At 43.8% G+C, this 21,499-nt stretch overlaps 1 long non-coding RNA gene across 4 annotated transcripts; it reads right to left on the bottom strand.

Annotated features, from left to right (window-relative positions):
• Positions 1-653: 653 nt before the first annotated feature.
• Positions 654-4,345, bottom strand: LOC123151809 (uncharacterized). 4 transcript variants are annotated; one of them, XR_006475852.1, is made up of 4 exons: positions 3,811-4,345; positions 3,629-3,725; positions 2,627-3,361; positions 654-2,168 (listed from the first exon to the last, which is right to left on the bottom strand). It is a non-coding gene; the product is annotated as an uncharacterized lncRNA (long non-coding RNA). The 4 variants fall into 4 exon arrangements; XR_006475854.1 differs by having other exon boundaries at positions 654-2,976; positions 3,207-3,361; XR_006475853.1 differs by having other exon boundaries at positions 654-2,956; positions 3,207-3,361.
• Positions 4,346-21,499: the final 17,154 nt, after the last annotated feature.

Raw genomic sequence — 21,499 nt, 5'->3', positions numbered from 1 at the left:
TTTTCTAGTAGTAATACTATCAAAGACATCGAATTTTCTAAGTTCGTGGGTCTACATTAGCAAAATATCGTTTCATGCAGTGTTATGGTGGAGTTCCTTGGTAATTAGTTAGAAACTTTTCAGCAAATTTCCCCTTGAAGTTATCCATCCCTTCTCTGAGACATAACACCATTGACTGAAAAAATTGAATATGCATAAGCATGTGTATATCACAAATAATACAAACTTGACTATGCAAACTGAAGATGCGGAATAGAAAAGTTCAGCAATTTTCCATACAACAATACATTGGCGGACAATAACATTTCAAACTTTCTGCAAGCATTGTTTTTACTATCTTGTAAGAAGTGACATGTCTCCTGTGGTAAGGATCTGAAACTATGTGCATTGCCAGATTGTAATTAGTTAAGAACCTCTAATAATTGTAAGCAGAAGCAAAGAAGATTCAAGTCCTTTTCTAAGGGCATCTTTTTTGTCGACATGCATGAATATATAGATTCAGTTATCCTCCCCCTGCAAAAAAAAAAGATTCGGCTATAATTTTGCTTTTAGGGAAAATATCATCCTTGTCCTCCAACAACCATGATATACTTTTCCCATTTAAATCTGGATATACTTGATGATGGTTGCATAATATAAGAAAATAACACATATAAGACAAGATCTACGTTTTCTGCAAATAAGATTGCTTCACCAATCTTTCTCGTGTAGCCGTGTATCAATACATCCTAGTCAACGTCCTTGCGCACAGAGCCAAGGATACCAAGCGTCCAAGAGTGTTGAAATTCGTCCACACGAACGACCACATCAAAATCATACGAACGCACACGCACGAACTTTTAGCGAAGGGCTCATGTTGTGCCCTCTTTTTTCCTCTTAATTTCTTTTCTCCCTTTTCTCCCTGTTACAACTCACGGTGTTTCCAACAAAGAGGAGTCCTCGAATATCACCCCTGCTAGCTTGTTGTTTTACTTCAAGGCTCCAACTGCCCTCCTTCGTGAATCTCCCTATGGAACTGGCCGCCAAGTTATCTGCACTAATGCAAGTTGATGGCAGTGGAGTTCCATGCCTTCTCCTATAACATCAGCATGACCCTGCTGAAGGTAGTCAACAATGAAGACATATAACATTTGCCCACCCCAAGATCCGGATGGTGATGAAGGTCACATCACATGTGCCCTCACAGTTTCCCTTACCATGTGTGTTCCAGGCTTCCTGCGCATCCTTTGTCTAACCGCAGGTGCATATAGTCAATTCTAGTCCATGAAAAGAAATCTAGAAACTCATCACATCCATGCGACTTCTTAGCTGGTACACAGTTGATACCAACATGTAGTCGCTCTCCTATAAGTTAGATATGATATCGTCTCAAGAAAAAGGTTGAATCGGATCAGTTAGTTTTTATTGAAATATAAGTATCCATCGTATCAATGGTTAGATGATTCTAATTTTTGTGTTAGTTTGCTTATTTTTCGATGAGTACATGTGTTGTATATATAGCAAGCCAGGATAGCTTGTGCTGCATCTTTTTTTGAGGATCCCATGACGCAAGTAAGGTCCACGTGATGGAGAATGCATGCGTACATGAGCATTCTAGGCTAGCTTCTGATGTAGCGTTTTTTTAATGAAGATCCCATGAGTCATGGAAGGTGGAGAAAATAAAAGTTTTTTTGTTAGGATCCCATGAGGCAAGCAACGTACATGTGGTGGAGAATAAGAAAAACAAAAAAGGCAGGACCAAAACATTTTTTACATTATATAATTTTTTAATGGCAATGCTCGGTAATTTCTCTACATAAAATATTATCTAATGGCTATATAATTTTATCTACTAAAATAAAAGGTCGCATGTTTTTCATTAAGTTTGTGGTAATTTGTAGCTATTTCTCTTTTTTCTTATGACACCTTTAATTACGACTTGTAGATGTGTGTACCAATAATCTGCAAGTTTGGTATATATAAGAATATATATATGAAATTATAACTATTTACATGCAATATTAAAATAAGTTTTGTAGAAGCAATACTATCAAGGACATTAAAGTTTCAAAGTTTGTATGGCTACATCAGCAAGAAAATGGGGATTCATGCAGTGTTATGGTTGAGTACCTTGGTAATAAGTTAGAAACTTTTCAGCAAACTTGTCCTTGAAGTTATCCATCCCTTGCCTGAGAGATAACACCATTGACGAAAAGAAATTGAATATGCATAATCATGTGTATATCAAAAATAATACAAATTTAACTTTACAAACTGAAGATAAGAGAGCTGAATTAAAAAGTTCAGTAGTTAAGCATGCACCAATACATTTGCGGAAAATAGCATTACGAACATCTTGTCACATCACATAATGAAAAACCATGATAAATTATAACCCGCTTCATCTGGTCTCGACGTTTGGTTCATTTCTGTAGTCTCGATGCCAGAAGAACTTTGCTGCCCTACTACTAATGATAGTAGCTTGCCTGTGTTGAACTTAATTAGCATCATCTTGCAGGTGTGAACATATACTAAAATAAGTAATCACCTATAAATATATTGACATGTGATGGTTAAGGGAAAATCGTAATCGAGCCATTGATTTACAGTACCAGTTATGGCTAGGCACGCATCAACCTGCCGTTACCTGTTCATTTTCGAGGAGGAGGTTGCAGCCAGTTAGAATGCACTCCAGGAGTGTCATTGGCGATCACGCCAAAACCACAAATTCATGTCGTTTTCTTTTGTACGTCGAGGGCGACCAAACTGTCTTCTCTAGGATGTGGAACGACCAAAGCAAACCACCAACACTGAACTGCTCACTCGCCCACGTGAGATTTCCCTTTTGTTCTTCTTCAGCAACATGTCCATGTACGTCACACCAAGAAAAACACGCTACGCTCCACCGCCAAGCTTTCTGAATTCTTTTTTGCCAAGAATTTCCACATAGAAGCTCGTAGATCTAACTAAGTTTAAGCTGCAGATGAACCTCAACTTCTGAAGATCAGAGTGCATACAAAGTATAAAGCTTCAGATGAAAGTAGCATTAATATTAAAAATCATTCTGTCCAACATTGGTATAAATCATTGAACTTCTGAATAATAGACTACATAGGAAAAAAAAACACAAATTAAGTCAACATAAACATAAAACCGTGAAATACACTACCATCTGATATACATACCACAGGGCTTGTGTAGGTACATAGGAAGTATGTGCAGCTCACCTTCTTGCTGCTAAATGTAAATTTCTCCAACTTTCTAGCAGTCTGCACGCATGACCTGACAGTCCAAGAATGAGCGGGAAGTCGTTCTATTATTTCTCTATCTCCAAGCTTTTGTAGTTCTGTTTATCCATGATTTCCAGGAGAAGTTTCCCGACCTAATCAACATCATCAAGATGTGATTCTGCTGCAATGTGTCACCAGAAACCAAAGAGTAGGCGGAGCAAGGAAGAATGCATAAGCATGATCTTCCGTTCACACAATACATCTAAAATATGTAGCAAATAATTGCATCAGACATACTGCAGACATCGTCTTATGTCATTGTTAGGGCCTACTAAGTCCGATACAGAAGAATAAAAAAGATCAAAATATATAACAATCTATTGACCATATGCTGTAATTTATAGAGAAATAGATGGTACCTTTTATGTAGTTACCGGTGCCTAGCTCGATCACCTGGGCTTGTGCAATATCCGTTTATCTGATGCCGCACTCCACAAAGGATTTGATCTGCTTTGTCTGCATTATCCATGATTAAAGGGAGGGAGATCGTCAGGACCTGATGGTATAAAGAATCAAGGAGAGGGAGGGAGAGCGTCAGGACCTGATGGTGTAAAGAATCAAGGAACCTCCTGCTACTGGCAAAACATATATACATCTTGCTATGTGTGGATCTTCATATATGCTAGATCGCGCCAGTCGTTTCATCCAAGGGGAATCGCCGGCCATCATGATGGGTATACGTACGTAGCATCTTGCTCTCCGTGGATCATCATGTCCGCTGGATCGTGTTGGTCGCCCGGCACTGCAGCTAGCCATGTATGGAAAGAGCGGCTCCAGCAAGATCATGTATTGATGATCTCCATCTAAATATGAGAAGATTCCATGATGGTGTAGTCATGTAGGGGAGGAGAGGATCACCATGCTGATGAGGACATCAATACCATTGTTACACCCACAGCCCCTGCTGCTATACACACTGGACCGATTACTAGAGCTCGCGCACGCCAATTGAATTATCAGATACTTTCGTTTCTTGGTAACAATTCTAATGTTCATGAGAATATGATGCTGCCTAAATTGGATACATTTGTTTTGTTTACAAATGAAGGGCCTAGCTTGGACAAGAAAGATGAACCTTGGAGCAAGTTCAAGCATGGAGATGATGGCATGCGCAAGGGGAATAAGAACGGAGTTACAAGTGATGATTCCAGGACTCTGAAGCCACCATAATGAATGCATGAAGCATGGGACGAAATATACAAGATGCCACTTCATAAATTTTGTCCAGAGACTATTTTAGGTGCTGCGTCATCTTATTATTGGGCCAGGCCCATGTATTTTCGAAGTACTTAAGTATAGGCTGTTTTTAGAGTCCGTATGTGTGAGGAAACAAGAGTTAGGGTTGGTTTCGGACCCCTCCACCAAGGGCCACGAAATTCCCCCTCTCTCCTCCATATATACAGCCCTTAGGGCATCATTTAGGCTTTGGGTTTTGTTTAGATTAAAAGTTCGCCATAGCTGCAACTTCGTGTACTTCGTTTGTGTCCAACGACCAGACCAAGACGTCACAGAACCCCACCTTGATCAATAAATCTTTCATCTTATATTCGCAATATCCAGATTGCAATCTCAGTTTCTTGCTTGTTCTTCGTTTGCTCGCAGGAAACAGACCCTCGTGGTCAGGTTGATCGTGCTCCGGCGTGATCAATAACCCTCGGAAGTTGGTTTAGCGATTGCTAAGGCGCGACGTCTCGCATGTTCGTAGTCGGATCGTCAAGGTCGACTCCCACAGAAAACGATAGCCACCATCTCATCAAAACATCGGGACACCTTTGCCTCTATCAAGTGGTATCAGATTTTCAGGTTGCTCGGTGAGATTTTACAGTTTTTCGTAGATTAGATCGAGTCTGTTCTTCATACCTACAGTCCACGAAAAAGCCAAAAAAATTAGGGTTAGTTCGTCCTATCCGAACCAATCTGAGCCTTTGCATAATCTTTTCTGTATTTGCTTTGTTGAATTTGCGGTTACATCGTCGTGTCAAGTTGCTGGTCTTAGCGTCTAGTCCTTTAGAGTTTCGAGTTCTGTTCACAGGTTGTCACGCCGCCGCCGCACCATCGTCATCATCATTACCATATACCACCACCCCACCATATACATCGCCGCTGCCATATACAACCACCAATCCGAGTCCACATATACCATCGCCATATACCACCACCAATCCGAGTCCAGATATACCATCGCCATATACCACCACCAATCCGAGTCCAGATATACCACCACAGTCCGAGTTCCATCAGATTCATCTCCGCCACCAGTCCTAGTCCGTGTCCAGTATTTGTTGCTTTGTTATCGAGTTCTAGATCACGCCATACTCCGAGTCGTGAGAGAATAGGACTCCTGAGATTCCGTGCTACCCGCAGAAGAAAAATAGTTCCAAACTCAAAAAAAAATTCTGGCTAGGCAGTTTTTAGACCATTTGTAGACTTTTTTCGAAAAAAATTTGTTGCAGAGCAAAAAAAAAGTGAAAAAAAATCAGAACTATTGGTGCTGCTGTTGATACTTCTGTGGCTCCTGCTGCTAATGCGGAGGAGGATGATTTTGCCGGCGATTACGAGGATGAGGTTGATCAAAATCAGAACTACATGCCACCACCAACACAGCAACCACCAGGTCGTCCACATGCAAATAATGGCAATGGTAGGGCTCACCCTCAGGTACGAGATCATGACCATCTCCCTAAACTAAAATTGAATATTCCATCATTTGAGGGTAGATATGTTCCTGATATATATCTTACTTGGGAGTTAGAAACTGAACAACGATTTACATGTTTACAATATCCTGAGGAGAGACTTGTTCCTGCTGCTGTTTGTGCATTCACTAATTTTGCATGTATTTGATGGTCTGAACATTGTAGATTATATCCTATTCCTGCTACTTGGGCTGCTTTGAAAACTGCTATGCGTACTCATTGGGTTCCACCATATTATCAACGTGAATTACTTCAAAAATTGCAGCGTTTAAGACAAGGAAAAAATTCTGTAGAAGAATATTATCAGGAATTACAAACTGGCATGATTAGATGTGGTATTGTTGAGGAGAATGAAGCTATGCTTGCACGTTTTATGGGTGGATTAAATAGAAAGATTCAGACCATCCTAGAGTATAAAGAGTATAATAATATCACTCGTTTATTCCATCTTGCTTGTAAAGCTGAACGTGAAGTGCAGGATGGACAGGCATTGGCGCGAACTAACTTTTCTGCAGGTCGATCTTCATCATGGACACCACGTGCATCCTCTACTTCCACTCCACCAGCACCTCCATCAGGTGCCACCTCCAGCCGTGATACAAGAAAGCAGGCACAACCACCACTATCTGCCAAGAGCACACCTGTTGGACCTGCACAGAGCTCTTCTTCTTCCATGGCATCAACAGGGCACACAAGTGATATTATTTGTCGTCGTTGTAAGGGAAGAGGACATTTTGCGAGAGAATGCCAATCTCAGCGTGTGATGATTGCTACTGAGGATGGTGGGTATGAGTCCGCTAGTGACTATGATGAGGAGACTTTGGCTCTTATTACACGTGAAGAACACGGTGGAGATGATTCTGATCATGAGACGCAATACATGGCTGCTGAAGATGCTGACAGGTATGAACGTTTAGTTGCTCAACGTGTTTTGAGTGTGCAGGTTACACAAGCTAAGCAAAATCAGAGGCATAATTTGTTCCATACAAAGGGAGTTGTGAAGGAACGTTCTGTTCGCGTCATCATAGATGGAGGGAGCTGCAATAACTTGGCTAGCATGGAGATGGTGGAGAAGCTATCTCTCACCACAATACCACATCCACATCCTTACTACATCCAATGGTTCAACAACAACGGCAAGGTTAAGGTAACACGTACTGTTCGTGTGCATTTTAGTATCTCTACATATGCTAATTATGTTGATTGTGATGTGGTACCTATGCAAGCATGTTCCTTATTACTTGGTAGACTATGGCAATTTGATAAAAATTCTGTACACCATGGTAGAAACAATCAGTATACTCTTGTTCATAAGGATAAAAATATTACTTTGCTTCCTATGACTCCTGACTCCATTTTGAAAGATGATATTAATAGAGCTAATAAAGCAAAACAGGAGAAAAATAAGAGTGAAAATCAGGTTGTGGCAAAAGAATTTGAGCAACAAATGCAGCCTAATAATAATAAACAATCTAGTGTTACTTCTGAAATTAAATTGAAAAGTGCATGTTTTGCAGGAGTTCGCTGACGTCTTTCCACAAGGAGTTCGCTGTGCCTTCCTCTTTGCCTCCTGCTGTCACTAACATTTTGCAGGAGTTCGCTGACGTCTTTCCACAAGACGTGCCACCAGGATTACCACCTATTCGAGGGATTGAGCATCAAATTGACTTAATTCCCGGTGCATCATTACCCAACCGTGCACCATACCGTACCAATCCAGAGGAGACGAAGGAGATTATGCGTCAAGTACAAGAACTGCTCGACAAAGGTTATATACGCGAATCCCTTAGTCCTTGTGCTGTTCCTATCATTTTAGTGCCGAAAAAGGATGGTACGTCGCGTATGTGCGTTGATTGTAGAGGCATTAATAATATTACTATTCGTTATCGTCATCCTATTCCTAGGCTAGATGATATGCTTGATGAATTGAGTGACTCTACAATATTCTCCAAATTTGATTTGCGTAGTGGATACCATCAAATTCGTATGAAATTGGGAGATGAATGGAAAACAGCATTTAAAACTAAGTTTGGATTATATGAGTGGTTAGTCATGCCTTTTGGGTTAACTAATGCACCTAGTACTTTCATGAGGTTAATGAATGAAGTTTTACGTGCTTTCATTGGACGATTTGTGGTAGTTTACTTTGATGACATATTGATTTATAGCAAATCTTTGGAGGAACATTTGGAACATTTACGTGCTGTTTTTATTGCTCTACGTGATGCACGTTTGTTTGGTAACCTTGGAAAGTGCACCTTTTGCACCGACCGAGTATCTTTTCTTGGCTATGTTGTTACTCCACAGGGAATTGAAGTTGATAAAGCCAAGATTGAAGCTATTGAGAGTTGGCCGCAGCCCAAAACGGTCACACAAGTGAGGAGTTTCCTTGGCCTCGCTGGTTTCTATAGGCGTTTTGTGAGAGATTTCAGCACCATTGCTGCACCTCTCAACGAGCTTACAAAGAAGGATGTGCCTTTTGGGGTACCGCACAGGAAGAAGCCTTCACGGTATTGAAAGATAAGTTGACACATGCTCCTTTACTCCAACTTCCTAATTTCAATAAGACTTTTGAGCTTGAATGTGATGCTAGTGGAATTGGATTAGGAGGTGTGTTATTACAAGATGGAAAACATGTTGTGTTTGCACCTGGAGATCTTGTTTGGTTACATTTGCGTAACGATAGATTTCCTAATTTGCGCAAATCAAAGCTAATGCCACGTGCTGATGGTCCTTTTAAGGTGTTAGAGAAAATAAATGATAATGCATATAAACTTGAGCTGCCTGCAGATTTTGGGGTTAGTCCCACTTTTAACATTGCAGATTTGAAGCCTTATTTGGGTGAGGACGATGAACTTTCGTCGAGGACGACTTCATTTCAAAAAGGGAAGGATGATGAGGACATCAATACCATTGTTACACCCACAGCCCCTGCTGCTATACACACTAGACCGATTACTAGAGCTCGCGCACGCCAATTGAATTATCAGGTACTTCCGTTTCTTGGTAACGATTCTAATGTTCATGAGAATATGATGCTGCCTAAATTGGATACATTTGTTTTGCTTACAAATGAAGGGCCTAGCTTGGACAAGAAAGATGAACCTTAGAGCAAGTTCAAGCATGAAGATGATGGCATGCGCAAGGAGAACAAGAACGGAGTTACAAGTGATGATTCCAGGACTCTGAAGCCACCATAATGAGTGCATGAAGCATGGGACGAAATATACAAGATGCCACTTCATAAATTTCGTCCAGAGGCTATTTTAGGTGCTGCGTCACCTTATTATTGGGCCAGGCCCATGTATTTTCGAAGTACTTAAGTATAGGCTGTTTTTAGAGTCCGTATATGTGGGGAAACAAGAGTTAGGGTTGGTTTCGGACCCCTCCACCAAGGGCCATGAAATTCCCCCTCTCTCCTCCATATATACAACCCTTAGGGCATCGTTTAGGCTTTGGGTTTTGTTTAGATTAAAAGTTCGCCATAGCTGCAACTTCGCGTACTTCGTTTGTGTCCAACGATCAGACCAAGACGTCACAGAACCCCACCTTGATCAATAAAGCTTTCATCTTATATTCGCAATATCCAGATTGCAATATCAGTTTCTTGCTTGTTCTTTGTTTGCTCGCAGGAAACAGACCCTCGTGGTCAGGTTGATCGTGCTCCGGCGTGGTCAATAACCCTCGGAAGTTGGTTTAGCGATTGCTAAGGCGCGACGTCTCGCACGTTTGTAGTCGAATCGTCAAGGTCGACTCCCACAGAAAATGATAGCCACCATCTCATCGAAACATCGGGACACCTTTGCCTCTATCAATGCTCCATGAGAAGGATCGAGGTCATCTACAGGCAGATGCGGCGGCGGCGTGAGGACTCAGGATGGGAAACTTTTTTTAGGTAAAGAAAGCTACGGGGGGTTGAGAAGACTTATGGGAAACCTTTTTTTATGGGGAATAGATCAATAGAAGGCCGAGGGAAAATTAGTAAATGGCATAGGTGGGTAATTCTATCAACTCTAATCTACCGGTTGTGGTTATTTGGCCTGATAAATTAAAGGTCAAATGTTTCTAATTTTTGTGTGATTAATAGAAGGCCCAGGGAAAATTAGTAAATGGCATAGGTGGGTAATTCTATCAACTCTAATCTACTGGTTGTGGTTATTTGGCCTGACTAGTAAGCGTGCACGTGCAGCGCACGTATCATCATGTGAAAACAATCAGCATTCATCTTAAAAAAAATAGATCAGTAAAATAAACAAAATATAATGGTGTACCAACAAAATATAATGATGATCAAAATAATGAAAATAAAGCTAGGGATATTCAGAAATGTAAAGTATTGTTCATGGACAGGGATGCTCTCTGAACCTACACATTACACTTGCATCCTTTATAGTAGTAAGATCAAAAAATAGCTAGGCATTGGTGATCATGAATTTACCTTCTAACCAAGTTATTTGCTTCATTATCTGGATTCTTTTTTTAGCGAGAAAACATCCGATCTATTCATCTTCAATCATGACAGTACAACAAACACCAGAAATAATAAAATTTACATCCACCTAGCGACAACTACAAGCACTGAAGCGAGCGGAAGGCACGCCGCCGTCATCGCCCCTCCCTAACCGGAGCTGGGCAAAACTTGTTGTAGTAGACAGTCGAGTAGTCGTCGTACTAAGCCCCCATAGGACCATCGCAGCAGAACAACAACCACCGCCGATAAAGAGTTACGTAGATCAGAAGGATCCAACCTGAAGACACGAACGTAGACGAACGACAAACAGATCCAAGGAAATCCACCACAAGCAGATCCGCCGGAGACACACCTCCACACGCCCACCGACGGTGCTAGGTGCACCACCGGGACGGGGGCTAGGCGGGGAGAACCTTATTCCATATTCAGGGAGCCGCCGCCGTCTCGCCTTCCTAAACAAGACACAAACCCTAACAAAACTCGAAAACACATCTAAAAATGGAGCCCCCCACAGGCAAGGGCCGGGATCCACTGCACCACTGACCACGCCCCCATGGCCCTATTCTCCTGACTTCACTCCTAAAAATTTCACGTGCCTAAATGACTATTAAGCCATGAGACACTACTTCAATCATGAATTTAATGCCTATAAGTTCAACAATCCAAGGATACATTTTAAGGGCGAATGAATGAGAAATGCTAAATGATAAACTTGTTGTGTAAAAGCAAATAAAACTGTGGTAAAATTCTTGGTGCTTAATTCTGTTTGGTTGTTTTTCTTTTTGTATCCTCCTCAGCTAGAACTACCATCTGCTTGGTGTAGAGTGAGCCTATGTTGGCGGTTTACAAAAAAATGGATGGAAGACACAACCAACTAATCTAGCTATCTACTGTATGCTCACTGATAATACTCCCCAACACTTGTCACCTTGCTAATCTTAAGATTATTTTCCCTCAAATACCCTATTAACTCTACTCCATGTTAGAATTCACAGTCGTGCTTATGATATTGGTCAAGCATTTTATGGTTTAACTTTACCAAATCAGTATAAGATCTGCACTTCACGCTTTTGTAGGCGTAGTAGATGAACAGTACATCACTACAATAGCCGATAGTAGTATCTGATTCATGGAGCACGGCCGCAATGTTCAGAAAAGACACTTTAATGGGCAGGGCAACATCAATAGAAGGAAGAATACGTATGCCCATGAGTAGTGGATGATACACCTCTATTCTGAAAAGTGAAGTTACCAATGTGGAGAAAAGTAATAAAGCTTCATTAACTTTCAAGTAGTAGGTCACTTCTACAACCATTTGCAAGTGTGAGCCTGAAGCGTGTGACCCTGAATTGTGTTTTTTGTCAAACCTGCTCTCTTTTAGTTCATAGTAAACTTGATATATTCATCTGTAAACTTGTATACTACAATCCTAACTGTTGCAGACATATTTCAATTTAATTTCCCTGGTTTCATACTGGATGTACTTTTTCCAGTAAAATAACTTTCTTGCTCTGAATTACTCAGCAGACTGTCCGTATATGGCAAGGTAATGCCGATGGGCGCTACGGTTGCAGGCACACAGTAAAAGATCATGGCAAAGTAATAAAGCCAGAACACATGTTTTTTAAATTAATTTTCAAACATAACAGCTTGCTACTTCAAGGCTACTCGTGGCTTGGCTGTTCGGCGTACCTCAGGTGGAGCACAGGCAGTCAGCGCTCCGGCAAAGTTAGTAGATCGTTTTTCCGGCGAAATTGGTAGAACGGCGAGACTGGATGCTTCCTTAGAGGGGCTTGAGGCCGTCTTTTATGTATCAGACCATCTCACAATAGTATCCTGGACAGAGAGGAATAAGCATTTACTTTTTAGTTTGTGGGCTACAGTCTTGGAGGTAAATAAGAATATTTAGAGTATAAATTGTGTGACGCCCTCGATTCAATCGTACATTAATCATACACGCAACCGTGTATGATCAAGATCAAGGACTCACGGGAAGATATCACAACACAACTCTAGCCACAAAAAAAGGGCAGCCCCAGTGCATGTAGCTCCCGCTTGCGCAGGGTCTGGGGAAGGGTCCGACCACTTTGGGGCTATTGTACGCAGCCTTTCCTTACATTTCTGTAAGAGGCTGTTTCCAGGACTTGAACCCGTGACCTCATGGTCACAAGGCAGCAGCTTTACCACTGCGCTAAGGCTCCCCTTCAACACAACTCTAGCCACAAATTAAAATAATACAAGCTTTATATTACAAGCCAGGGGCCTCGAGGGCTCGAATACATAAACTCGAATACACAAGAGTCAGCGGAAGCAACAATATCTGAGTACAGACATGAGTTAGACAAGTTTGCCTTAAGAAGGCTAGCACAAAAGCATCAACGATCGAAAAGGCAAGACCTCCTGCCTGGGAGCCTCCTAACTACTCCTAGTCGTCTGCAATCTTCACGTAGTAGTAGGCATCCTCCGGGTAGTAGTAGTCATCAGTGGCGTCGTCTGACTCCTGGGATCCGTCATCTGGTCGCAACAATCGGGTATGGGGAAAAAGAAGTAGCAAAGCATCCGTGAGTACTCATCCAAAGTACTCGCAAGACTTACATCAGATCTAAACTAAGTATGCATCTGTATCAAAGGAATGGGTAGTATCTGTGAACTAAACTGCATAATGCCAAAAGGGAAGGGGAAAGCCTAGCCTATCGAAGACTAGCATCTTCTGAAAACCACCATCTTGCAGCAACAGGAGGGAGTAGAGTAGCATAAAGTAAAGTAGTAGAAGTGTTATCAACCTCGGCCAGAGATCCTTTCTCGACTCCCTGCGAGAAAGCAATCCCAGAGCCATACTATCCAGTTATCATCACAATCTAATTCTCATCAGCATCCAGTTCTCATCACAAGTATCCAGTTCTAGTTGTATCGATCGGGATACAACTCCAAGTGTCCGTTACCGTAGGACAGGCTATCGATAGATGTTTTCTTCCCTGCAAGGGTGCACCAACTTACCCACCATGCTCGATTAACTCCGGCCGGACACACTTTCCTGGGTCATGCCCGGCCTCGGCCAAACAATACGCCGCAACCTGACCTAGGCTTAATAGAGAGGCCAGCACGCCGGACTAAACCTATGCCCCCAGGGGTCATGGGCCATCTCCCCGGGAACTCCTGCACGTTGCGAACGCGGCCGGTGAGCAGACCTAGCTACCTCCTTCAACAAGGTAGGTGCTTTCCAGTCCAACCCGGCGCGCGCCGCTCAGTCGCTGACGTCTATTAAGCTTCGGCTGATGTATAGGACGCAGAACGCCCATACTATGTCCACGTGATGGTTAGTGCTATCAGGCCAGAGGCCCCTCGGATCAAATATCCAAATCGTAGTGGATTAGGAACGCGCGGTAACGAGCAGAGACTCACGATCGATGTAACCCCGTCGCCCCGTCTCGAGTACTTGCGGCAAGGGCTAAGAATGCCCGGCCACGCCTCGTAAGTATTTCGCGGGCACCTCCCAGGTCAACCCGACTCCACATCACTCGCAATTAAGCTCGCGCGGGTACCCCTCAAGGTCGACCCGTCTTTAGTAACATGGCTCAGTGTAAAGTCATAGTAACCATAGTAACTGTGTGTCTAACACCAAGGGGAAAACCCGAGGAATCACCCCCGGTGAATCCCACTCGATGTTATCATCAAGGTGAACGTAAGAGGACCCACCCTCGAGGTTCACACTTGAGGGGTTGCACGACAGAGCTGTAACGGAAGTGGTTAAGGAGGAAATCACCCTCGATGACCTCGACCGTATAGCTACACTACAGAGATCTCATCAGGAGTGATGTATGAGGTTCACCCTCGGCACTCGATTGTAACTCCGTAGTGTCGTACAACTAGGGAGGTGATGTGCGGTGTCAGGGCCTGGACGTCGATCACGTTGATCGAGTCATCGAACATAAAGCAAGGCAACTGGGACAAGGTGGGGGGTCACTGATGGATCACTAACCAACCTATACTAAGCAGTTTAGGATAAGCAGGTAAGGTATGAAAGCAGGTAACAGCAACAGGCTATGCATCAGAGTAGGATCATACAGAAAGCAGTAGCAGTTCTAATGCAAGCATGAGAGGGAAAGAAATGGGCGATATCGGAATGCTCAAGGGGGGTTTGCTTGCCTGGTTGCTCTGGCAAGAGAGAGGGGCCGTCAACTCCGTAGTCGTACTGGGTAGCAGCGGCGTCGGTCTCGGTGTCTAGCGAGAGAAGAGGGGGAAGAAACAATAAATATAATGCAAACAAAAGCATGACGATGCATGACATGACAAAGCGTGAAGCTAGGTGTGCCCTAACGCGGTATGAGGTGATACCGGCGAAGGGGGAAAACATACGGGAAAGTATTCCCAGTGTTTCGCGTTTTCGGACAAATGAACTGGAGGAGGAAAGTTGCGAATTCGATAGGTTAGCGATGCGTGGCGGACGAGTGGGCTGCGTATCCGGGTTTGTCTCGTCCTTCTGAGCAACTTTCATGTATAAAGTTTTTCCATCCAAGCTACGGTTTATTTAATATGTTTTTCTAAAGTTTTTATTAATTTCTAGAATTTAATTATTTATTTAATAGTAAAATATGACGTCAGCATGACATCATGCTGACGTCGGCAGTCAATTGTGCAGTTGACTGGGTCAACTACATGTGGGTCCCACATGTCATACACTGATTAGTTTATTTAGGGTTTAGCTAATTAATTACTATTTAATTAAATTAACTAATTAATTAGATTCATTTAAACAATATTAATTAACTTAATTAATTTACTAATCAATTAATTAATTAATTAATTATTATTTTATTAATTAATTATTATTTTTTAAACGTTCTGGGGGGGTAGTGCCCCACATGTCATCTCCCCAAGGGCCAAACGGGGCGGGCTACCTGGCGCGGGCAGGAGCACCCGCCGTGCGCTGCGGCTAGCAGAACCCGGGTTAAAGGGGGGGCGCGGGCGCTGGGGTCTGGCGCCAGCGGGTGTGGCTGCGGCCGCTGCTGGTCCAGCAGCAGCAAGGTCCAGCGAGCGGAGCGAGCAGGGGCTGCCGGGGAGGCGCGGTCGGCGCGGCACCGCAGGGCACGGGGTAGGCATGGCTGGTGCAGGGCGACGGGCGACCGGGGGCCGACGGGGCGCTACCGCGGCATGGGCGGAGGCCGAACGGCGGCGGTGTGGAGTTGGCCGGCGACAGAGAACGAGGGGGAGAGAGGGAGGGAGGCCGGAGCCTCACCGGTGTTCGTAGGGGAAAAGGCAGCGGCTCGAGCTCGAGGAGGAGGACGGGGACGACGGGCTGTCGAGGAGGCAGACGAACGACGAGCTCTGAGCGGCGACGTCGGAGGTGATGGTGGCGGCGGCGGACGGTGTTGAGGCAGCGAGGGGCGAGCGCGCGCCGCCAGGCGCCGGCCGGGCGCGGAGCAGCCGTAGCCCTGGCGACAAGGGCATGTTGCAGGGGCGGTGGCCGGTGGTGATGCTTGCGGGCCAGCAACGGGGAGCTGGAGGTGACGGCGCGGGGTGGGGGGGGGGGGGGGGGGGGGACTCTGGCGCGACGGAGGTGGCGCGGGAGATCGAGAGGGAGTGGGATTGGGGAGCGAGAGAGAGAGGCTGCGAGAGGGGGGCGCCAGGGGCGCGATCCAGATGTGGATCGGGGGGAGTGGGGATCGAGGGGGATAGGGCTAGGGTTCGGTGGGGGTTGGCCAAATAGGCCAGCGGGCGTGCGGGAGCGGGTCGGCCTGGCCGGCAAAGGCCAGTTGGGCCACGAGGCCCACGAGGGAAGGGGGGTTTCTGTTTTTATTTTAACTTTAACCTTTCTGTTTTCTTTTACTATTTTATTTTATGTTAGTGCACTAAAACACTTTACAAAGAGTTGGTTCACCACCAAAATTAAGAAGTGAATATTTGTCACATGATCAACATTTTAGTTTCCATGTTTGTGAACTTTGAATTTTGGACTTAAATTTGAATTAAGATTTGAATCAAGCGAGGATTAGCAACAGTAAAGTGATGACGTGGCATCAATAGCAGGGGACTACTGTAGCTTAATTATCCGGGTGTCACAAATTGTATGAAAGACAACAATGCTACTGATTGCATCACTTATCCGAACAAAACAAACCATAGATATTTGGCGTGAAAACATTTACCTTTTAGAATAAGATGTTTCCAATACAACCACAGCCGCAGAGAAATTTTGTGGCAGGAATGTAAATTGACTGTTTGAAGCAAGTTTATACTTCAGATGATAATGAAACTTAAACATACATGAATGCCTACGAAACAATTCATCACTCCTCTTCTAACCCATTCAGACAAGCTGTAATAAATCATACTGTATTATAGCAACAACGGCAATGGAGGACATGAAATCGTCCATATCCAGGGGCTAATCTAGATGGCAGAGAGAAGCAAGAGGAAGGGAGGGAAAGGAAGAGATGAGGAATAAGGCGAGTTACCTAGCCCGTCGGTTGCACGCAAGGAGTCAGCAGGGTGACGCAGAGGGGCTAGTCCGTAGCAGGCAGAGGAAGGGCGGCGGCACCACCTGAAACTTAAATAGAAGTTGATGTTCTTCTCATAGACCCAAGAGTATTTTACTTGTTCAAAATACAAAGGAAAATGAGAGAAACAAGTAACCAATTAAGCATCAGAGTGAATTTGTACATTGACACTGGGACTCTGTATAAAAGATGTATATTGCAAAGATCAAAAGATTAATCTCGTACTTCCTTCTCTCAAAGCATTGCATATATGAAAGAAATGACTTGACAAAACTCAACCTTAATGCTGTCAGAAATAGGTGAAGGAATCATTAATTGGACACATAAGCCCGTTGTGCCCCGCCGTCGCACACTCCTAAGACATCATGGCTGGACGGCACTAAATCGCATGGAGACCAGCAAGTCACGGCGGACGCCATTGAGGGCGCCGACATTGTAGATGGCTGATGGCCTAAGTACCATGGGCAACAAAAATCAGGAAAAATTAGGAAACGACGAACCATTTTTTGCATGAACAGTTTGTTGCCCAGTAATGCTTACCCTGTAGTATTGCGCCATCCAATCCAATCCCCAACGATCAACAACTCGCAACCAAACCCGGACAACGACGCAATCCGCGGCTATTGGAATCGAACGCTGAATCCATACAATGGTCCTGGTACATAGAAGCGAGAGGGGCGCATGGGCAAACTCACGAACCTGGTACATGGACTTGGGAAGTTGTAGATGGTGTCGTTGTTGCCGCGGATGACGCTGACGGCCGAAGATTCGGTCACCCAGTGGGCCGGCACCACCTGGATGGCGCACGGCACCTCTGTGCCGGCGACGGCCGCTGGCTGCCACAACCTGAAGAAGCGTCGTGCCGGTATCGTCTCGTCCGTGGCGAACGCCATGGAGAGCGCCGATGTTACTGTAGTGTCGCAGGATGCGTCCTTCTCGATCTGGGCTAGAGAAAAAAGGGTGGGCGGAATCGATCCACGAATCACGGTTTTGCAGGTGGGGCCGCGTGGATCCTGGGGAGGCGGAGCACTTGGACGATTGGCAGACCACGGGCGGCGGCAGAACATTTGATCTGACGCATTCATCTGAATGGCAGACCATAGACCTAATATTGACGGTAGGATGTGTTTAAGTTAAGTTAATCGAAAGGTTGTGGTTATCCCGTGTACAGTTTGTTGTGTGACTTTGACAGAATTTAAGTTTGCTCTTTTAATACTAGTTTAGATTTAGACAAATTAAAGGTTAGATGTTTCTAATTTTTGTGTCATTTTCTAGACTATTTCTCTAATTTCTAGTTTGCTCATTAATTATTTTATATATATAATAGATGAGCATACGGTATACTTTACGAGGAAACAACCTCAAGTCCACAGTATCAATTCTATTGGAAAAATTCCAACAATTACTATTGGAGGTTTTGAATTCCTCTTCCTGCTGTCAATAAGAAATATGATATTCTTATTGTCGGGGATGTGCATATCCCCGTTGAGGTAACCTAGTGTTATTCAAAAATTTCTCCGGTTTCATGTGATTCGGAATGAGTTTGTTAACAAGACTTGATCAACCTTATTAGTGGATTCCTTTTGATGAGTATGAGATGGATGAAGTTAGAAAACACAACTCTTTGTACCCTCTTTTTACTTTTTGTTATTTAGATTAAATAAAGAAAAAAATAGTATTTTCTGTCCGTTTTCTGAATTATCCTTGCAATAAAAGAATACCCCAAAAATAAAAGTTCTCCAAATGTCCCAAAAAATATTATTTTTTGTAGAATATTTAAAAATTATTGGCACTGAGAACACAACAGAGGGGCAACCACCTGGCCATGAGGGTGCAGGGTGCGCCCCCCTGCCTCATGCCCCCCTCCAGTTATTCTTGCACCCACATACTTCGTCTTCCTCCAGAAAAAATTACCCACCAGCTCAAACTCGAGTTCTGGCTCATCTTGCTGCCATTTTCGATCTCCTTGCTCAAAGCTCCATTCACAAAACTGCTTTGGGGGATTGTTCTTCGGTATGTGACTCCTCCAATCGTCCAATTAGTTTTTGTTCTAGTTCTTTATTTATTGCAAATTTTTGCTGCTTAGGTGACCCTGTTCTTGAGCTTGCATGTCAAATTTATGTGGTCAAAAGTAGTTTTAGTGCATGATATGGCCTCTAGGCACCTGTAGGAGTAATTGCTATCAATTTTGTTGAGTTTGGTTCACTTTTATTTTGAGTCACTAAAAATTTCAGAAATTTTTCAAAGGAAGAAATATGTTTAGGGAAATGTACCAAGGTGGTTCCTCGAGGAAGCAAAGACCCAGGCCCGCGATACATGAGCCGGACTATGAACTACCAAGAGAAGCTCAAGTGCGGCCTTATGAATGGCCGTCAGAAGATTTTATGGTCCAAGCAGAATTAAGGAGGAATTTCACGTGTATGTGCGTAATGCTGAACTTGAGGGCTTCGTGTCAGATAAGTGCCCCCAATATTATCACCTAACTGATTCCTTTGTGAGAAGGTTTCAATTTACATCATCACGCAACTCTCACACTGTCCTATTTGATCTGTATGATAAATCTTATACCATGGACTTAGAAGATTTTAATACTACATGTAAACTCCCGCAGTGGGGTAACGTTAGTGAACCTCGCAAGTCTGAATATAAAGACTTTCTTGCTAGTATTACTGTGGGGGAATCTAGGGAGATCACACAAGCTACCATAGGGAGCATTCATTTTCCTTCCATACATTGTTTTGCTCTCTTCGTGGGTAGGTGCATTAACGGTAAGATGAGGCTTTCCACATGTGCGTTCTAGATCTTAGTGTCCTCAAGAGTGCGGTATTAGGTGATAGACAATATAATTTGGGGGCTATTGTTGCACGTAGGTTGCATCTTAACGGTTTAAGTGGAGATTTTTTTTGGTAAAATTTATGCGACTTGTGTAGCTAACTAGCTTGATATACCCATAAGTGAAAATGATATTGAGTTACCTCCTGCTTACACTACAAAAAAATACACTTCCATGATGATGATACGTGTTTGTCACAGTAGGTCACGTTCTCTGTCATGCATGTACATCGATGAGAAACTTATGACATAATCAAGATAGTCATACATGTGCTGTCGTAGAAGTGTTCCATGACATTACCAAAATTATCATCACGGAAGTGTCCACTTCCATGACGATAAATCGCGCGTCACAGAAGTCCTTTCGTCAAGGGTGACCGACACGTGGCATCCACCGTAATGGAACGCCGTTAAGCTATCGGGTCCGGTTTTCGATCCGATAACCCATTAACAGCCCCGACCAATGGGGATTTTCCACGTGTAAAATCATCATTGGCTGGAGGAAACACGTGTCGGCTCACCGTTGGGACAGATGTCATCCACTCATTGGACCCAAAGCTCCTATGATACGTCGACACGAGGCACGACCCAACAGAGGCCCATTCCTGTGAAAAGGCCGACCCGTTTGATTTGGTCAAAAGGTGGCGTGCCAGCCCACGGCAAGCTTGTTAACGGCATGTTCGCATATAGCCCATTTACAGCCCGCTAACCCAGGGCTCGTTTATGGCCTATCTGAATTAGGCCCAGTAGTGTCATCTGGGCCGTCCAATATAATTCCAGCCTGTTTTAACTTCCGGCCCATGTATGGCCCATAACGTCTTTTGGCCCATATGAGGCCCTTAGTAACCCTCGGCCCATTAACGGCCCGTGGTAAAACTGACCCATAATGAACAGTGTATCACTTTATACCCATTAACGGCCCATTATTCCGTTGGGCCGTTTCCATCCCATGTTATCTTTCGGCCTTCTCAAGGCCCATTTATTCTTGGGCTCATTTCCAGCATTCGTTTACTTTTGGCCCGTTACTGTCATTTTCTGCTTGTGGGCCAAATACAGCTTGTGGTTACAGTTGGCCCGTTTGTGGCCCGTTAATACGTTGGGCCGTTTTCATAGCGTCATCAAATACGGCCTATTAATGACGGCCCGTTATGGTCGGCCCATGAATGGACGATTTCAACTCTAGCCCATTTACGACCATAATGTGGTCTGTTATTGGCACATGTTTGTCCAACCGATCATACGACCTGTAGAAGGCCATTGATGATACGGCACGTAGAAGGCCCATTGTGTCTATGCCCCGTAGAAGGCCCATTGTTTCTACGTCCCTTAGAAGACCCATTGTTTCTACGGCCCGTAGGGGGCCCATGTTAACTACAGTAAATATGTAGCCCATTGTTAATGTGGCCTAGTTTTAAAAAATAGGTTATTGCGGCCACTAGCAAACCGCGGAAAAAGAACTGCATTGACTACAAGAAAACAAATAAACAAGACAATGGAAATAAATAAGCAAGCAACTTACGCTAGGCTATCATGGCTATTACACATATTACATCCACTGGGCATCAAAGTTCGCCACACGTGCAAATATAGGGAACAAAGCAGCATATAAATGCCGCAGCAAAACAAGTCCAGAACTGAAACCACTTCAGAAGAGCTCAAGAAACGATATCCTGGGTACCCATAATGTTGGCAAAATGCTTAGCAAGCTTATTAATTTTCTCTTGTTTTGGTGCT

Source organism: Triticum aestivum, chromosome 7A (assembly GCF_018294505.1).
Source record: "Triticum aestivum cultivar Chinese Spring chromosome 7A, IWGSC CS RefSeq v2.1, whole genome shotgun sequence".
Classification (NCBI taxonomy): domain Eukaryota; kingdom Viridiplantae; phylum Streptophyta; class Magnoliopsida; order Poales; family Poaceae; genus Triticum; species Triticum aestivum.
The sequence above is the reverse complement of the archived record's forward strand: the minus strand, read 5'-3'. Positions and strand labels throughout refer to the sequence as shown.